The following is a 6,000-nucleotide window of genomic DNA, read 5'->3' as shown; positions in this document are numbered from 1 at the left end:
CTCGGGCCCGCCTCTAGGAAGAGGCTGGCTAGCTGTCGTCCATGCTGGCGAGCATACTTGGATTACAACTGCTGCTTTGTCTGCTGATCAAGGGAGTACATGCACTGGCTCCTGTATCTGGAGCCTCGTTATTCCTCGTTGACCCAGACTTTGTACCCGAACATTCCTCTACCCCTACCGGCCTTACACCCGGAGGGAACCCCCCAGTGTCTCCAGCTGGTACTAGTGTGCCCTATGTAATTGCTATACCACAGGTGGCGTCAGTTTAGACCCATCCTAGTATTCATACTATTCTCATTGACTTACGCTCTTGACTGACTTTACGTGTGTTCTTCGCCATACAAGCGCGAGCCTAATTCTCAATCTGTAACCTAACGTTGCTTAATAATAATAAATACCCTCCAAATAGAACTTTTTATGTGTCAATGCCGTATTCTTGTGTGGGTGTTCACCATATATATTCATGTACTGTATGGCCAGTAATTAAAGTACATAACTAGTAGTGGTTTAATATATCACAATCTTTAATACAGTCAGGGAATTGTACCCCTCAGTTACAATTGGTCCTTCGAGCCGGAGAGTATCAGTGTAATATTTAATATAATATTGATATTAACCATGGCCAGCGGTGAACACTCCCCAAGCGGCTCTCCCAAGCTAGACCGCCCGCAGCGCAAACATCAGCCACCTCCCTATCTGGAGGAATACGCTGTCGTTCTAATACCTAGCTTTAACCAGACGTTAAATACGGATAAAGCGGATAGTCAAAGCATGTCAAATCCTACCGACCAGGCGACCCTGCCAGTAGAGACCCCAGTGGGTTCTAACGAAACTGACCAAGCTCACGGGGGGGACCAGGGGGGACATGACATGACTATACCCCCAGACAACGTCAACGGGATAGTCCCCGGAGAGCTCCAGGATAAAGAAAGCGCTCCAGGGACAGAACCCGACACACCACCAGAAGAGAAGCGCGCCCAGGAGATGGACCTCGGGGCGCGCCAGGAGAACAGATTTCCAACGAGCACTGTCAGAAGCCGATCACCTCCGTCAGTGTCATCCCCCAGCGAGGCGGACCAGATACTGGCGCAAGCCTTCATCGCCACCCTGACAGCCTCCACCGAACGCGATCGACTTCAGGGTGAACGCGATCGACTTCAAGCACAGACGCTTAGTGAGCGCGAACATTCTTCCATGGAACAAGAGCGCCTCCGGGCGCAACAATTAAGTGAGCGCGAACACTCTACCATGGAAAGAGAGCGCCTTCAGGCTCAACAGACGAGCGAGCGCGAACAATCTGCAGACCAACGAGAGCGCCTTCACGCGCAACTCCAAGCGCAAGCCCTTAGTGAACGCGAACACTCTGCAACCGAGCGAGAGCGCTTCCAGGCGCAACAAAGGAGTGAAGACGATCGCATAAGACTGGAGACCAGACGCCTTCAGACGGAAGAGAACATTGAAAGAGGCCGCGCCGATGCACAGCGCAACGCCGCCAATGCACAGCGCGACGCCGCCAATGCACAGCGCGACGCCGCCCATGCCCAGCGCGAAGCAGAGCGCGACGCCGCCCATGCCCAGCGCGAAGCAGAGCGCGACCGGCTGCAGGCGCAGATGATAGAACAATTGATTGCCAGGGCGACACCCCCTCTCTCCGCACGGAGCTCCCGGACATCATCACGACAAGGGTCGATGGCACCTTCCCCTACCCGACCAAGCGACCCGGAACCCGGCCAACAGAAGGATCCTATCTACGTCTCCGAACCCCCTCCCCGACCGGTCCATACGAGACCCAGCAACCGGGAAGAACCGGCCTACGCGGCCGAGAGACTGAATAGAAGACTTCAGGACCTAGAAGAGGAAGAGGAAGAGGAGGAAAGTCAAGCCCACCAGCAGCAACGTACTCAGGACCAGGAGGCCCAGTACAGCCCAGACTTCAGCCCCGAGTCACTGCGCTACAAACCCCCGACTCAACTCACGGGTGAGTTTGACGCACAGTCAGCACCGAGGAACAGCACCTGGGTACCCGGCCTCTGGTACCCACCAAGTACCAGCCCACGACAACACGTACGGGGAGACTCGCCCAGGAGGCCTCCTCCCCTACGCTCACCAATGTGCCAGCCATCCATGGCATCGTACCTTGGCACACCGACGTTCCCAGACTTTACGCACGAGGACAGAGCACAGTACACGGAATTACGGATGTGCTTGGAGACTATGATGTCCGACGTCCCTGATGAGTTGTACAAATATGCCATCCTCCTCAAGCATCTCAAGGTGCCCAGAGCGCATAATATAGCGCTGGCATATTCCAACTCAAGCACCCCATACTCCGCGGCTCTAGTGGCCCTCGACCAGCGTTATGGACGCATATGGGACTACGTGATACAAGAAATAAGAAATATCGACCGCCTCCCCCCAGCCAAAGACAATAGAGCATTGGATGACCTCTCTATCAAGGTACAATCCCTGGTAGGGATGCTGGGGTCCCAAAGGGAGAAAGGGAGACATGAACTATATGCTAACTCTAATGTGGAACGAATACTAGAGAAGCTCCCTCCAGCCCGCCAAGAGCACTTTCGGCGGCAGAGAGACCACCGTGATCCCGACGGTCCCGAGCCATCCCTCCTAGATCTGGCCGCCTTCCTCGCGAGAGAAGTCAGCAGCCTACGACTGGATACGTTCGTGTGGAGTGGACCAAGCCCAAGAGATGGACCTCGGAGATCTAATGATAACCGCCGGTCAGTGACCGTTATGCACCAAGCCGAGTCAGTACCGCAGCACAAGAACCACAGCACCCCCCCGACGAAAGGGAAGTGGAAGATTGTATGCCAGTACTGTGAAAAGGAACATTGGCTGTCTCAATGTGACACTTTCAAGAAGATGACCGCTGTCTAGCCAAAGACCCCACTCAAGCCACTGTGTACCGCGCTGAGATTGACAAGCTAATCACAGCGGGACACATAAAGAAAATTGACATTCAAGAGGCCGACCAGACGACCGAATCATGGTACGTGCCCCACCACAAGGCCCCACCACAAGGTCCATAGAGGACTGCCCCACCCTTGAGAGTGCGCAGTTAAAGACATTCCTGTGGCACCACCCTGAGGTTCCCCCCACTACCGACATTAATGCAGCTAACTACGAAGAAGCAGAACTCCGTCTGCTACAGCGAGCCCAAAGAGACTCGTTCCCCGACGAGCTAGACTGTCTGCAGGGATCAAAGCCAGTCCCGTCAGACAGCAGACTGCTCCACTTGGCCCCTGAGCGCGACGCCCATGACCTCATCAGGGTGGGTGGTCGTCTGAGACGAGCCCTGGACTTAACGGATGACGTCAAGTTTCCTATAGTCCTCAACAGCCGACACAAGGTCACCGAGCTCATCATAAAGAAATACGACGAGGATGTGCACCACGCTGGGGCAGAGAGAGTCTTCGCTGAGATCCGACGTCGCTATTGGATACTGCAAGGAAGAGAAGCAGTACGACGCTTCCAGCGGACCTGTCTAGACTGTCGCAAGTGGCGAGCACAGCCCAGTATACCCAGGATGGCTGACCTGCCTCCCTGTCGCCTCCGACTTGGCGACAAGCCCTTTCACTCCACCGGCATGGACTGCTTCGGCCCGCTTTACGTGAAGAAAGGAAGAGGGACGGAGAAGAGGTGGGGCATTGTATTCAAATGCATGACCACCCGAGCAATACACATAGAACTCCTTCCGACCATGAGTACGGACTCATTCCTCATGGCCTTCCGGAGATTCACAGCACGAAAGGGAAAACCGTCTATATTGTTGTCTGATCACGGGACAAACTTCAAAGGCGGAGAAAGAGAGCTGAGAGAGAGCTTCCAAGTCATGGGCCCAGAACTTCTGGGCTCCCTCTCAGATCGACTTCCAGTTTAACCCCCCGAACGCTCCTCACTTCGGGGGAACCTGGGAAAGAGAAGTACGTTCCATAAAGACAGCTCTGTACGCCGTGCTTGGGGCCCAGACCGTGGCTGAAGAAGTCCTCACGACAGTCCTCACAGAGATCGAGGGAGTATTGAACTCAAAGCCCCTCAGTTACGTCTCAAGTGATGTAGAAGATGTCGACCCAGTCACCCCCAACACTCTCTTGATGGTGCGGCTGGACCCCGCGCTCCCACAGACGGTGTACAGACCCGAGGAAGCGAACGGCCGAAGAATGTGGAGGTACAGTCAAGTATTGGCTGACAAGTTTTGGAACAGTTTCTTCCTCCACTACCTACCGTCTCTACAAACCCGCCAGAAATGGGTAAAAGATAGAGACAACTTGACGGAGGACACAGTCGTTATGATCGTGGACCAGTCACTACCCCGAGCTATGTGGCCGGCGTAAGCAAAGTGATCACTGGTGCCGACGGAAAGGTCAGAGCGGCAGAAGTTATTGCCCAGGGACGGACCGCCACATCCGACCCGTGGCGAGGCTGATAGCATTGCCAAGGCTCCCTGACTCCCTTGATGACGATCATGACCCACTGACTTTGTAGATTGCCCTACTCCCCACAACAGACATTGAGTAGTTGACAGGACTATTAATCTGTCTTTGCTTTATCTAATTAGGTGCGGACTAATTAGGAGGCGGCTGTTACAAAGGGTCAGATTAAACCGAATATATTTATTGCTTGATATCCCTTGTATAATATTTGTATATCGTTTGATATCCCTTGTTTATTATTTGTATATATACACGGAATATCCCTTTACCTGTGTACAAACCAGAGTAATATTCGCTCTCCTATTGGACAGCGACCCCTAGGCGCCAACGGCCAAGCCCCCAACGGCAAGTTCAAAGGCAACTCCGGGCATGTCTCAACATGTCCAGAGTCTGCGCAGTAATACGAGACAGAACTGAGGTTGGCACTAGATAATTCACCTTACGTATAAATACGGCGCAGGTGTACACAGCAGCACTTGTCTTACCAAAACCTTGATGCCTTCACCATGAGACAACGTGCAGTGAAGTGAGCCACTTTGCCTCTAAATAGAGCATTGAGAACCGCGTGCGAATAGATTGCTAAAGTGTCAGAGTTTAACGCAGTAATGTTGAGTTCGACTTAATCTAATGTGAAGTAATAGTCTATAATTTATAGTGTATCGTGCGGCTACAGTTCTTCAGTGACCAGCATTACCACCGGTTCGTCGTGTATATAGCTAGTGCACTTATCCAGGCTGGGCGGCCTAAATTCGTGCCCCCACCCGAGGAGTCCTAGGCGAGAACCGTTGGATATGTACACCGGAGAACCTACACCGGCGACTGCAGAACCATTTCTGGTTGGATTATATTGCTTTGGGACCGTGACCGCTGGAGCAGAGAACCGTCGATCCCACTGTCGTTTGGGATTTACCCCCGTGAGGATCATCACTCGGGCCCGCCTCTAGGAAGAGGCTGGCTAGCTGTCGTCCATGCTGGCGAGCATACTTGGATTACAACTGCTGCTTTGTCTGCTGATCAAGGGAGTACATGCACTGGCTCCTGTATCTGGAGCCTCGTTATTCCTCGGTGACCCAGACTTTGTACCCGAACATTCCTCTACCCCTACCGGCCTTACACCCGGAGGGAACCCCCCAGTGTCTCCAGCTGGTACTAGTGTGCCCTATGTAATTGCTATACCACAGGTGGCGTCAGTTTAGACCCATCCTAGTATTCATACTATTCTCATTGACTTACGCTCTTGACTGACTTTACGTGTGTTCTTCGCCATACAAGCGCGAGCCTAATTCTCAATCTGTAACCTAACGTTGCTTAATAATAATAAATACCCTCCAAATAGAACTTTATGTGTCAATGCCGTATTCTTGTGTGGGTGTTCACCATATATATTCATGTACTGTATGGCCAGTAATTAAAGTACATAACTAGTAGTGGTTTAATATATCACAATCTTTAATACAGTCAGGGAATTGTACCCCTCAGTTACAGTTACTAACGTTACACTAGAGACAGAACTACATTACTAGATGATGTTATGTATTACTGCTGTATC

This window comes from Notolepis coatsorum (assembly GCF_963971535.1).
Source record: "Notolepis coatsorum genome assembly, chromosome: 16".
Taxonomy (NCBI): Eukaryota; Metazoa; Chordata; class Actinopteri; order Aulopiformes; family Paralepididae; genus Notolepis; species Notolepis coatsorum.
Note: the sequence above shows the minus strand (reverse complement) of the source record.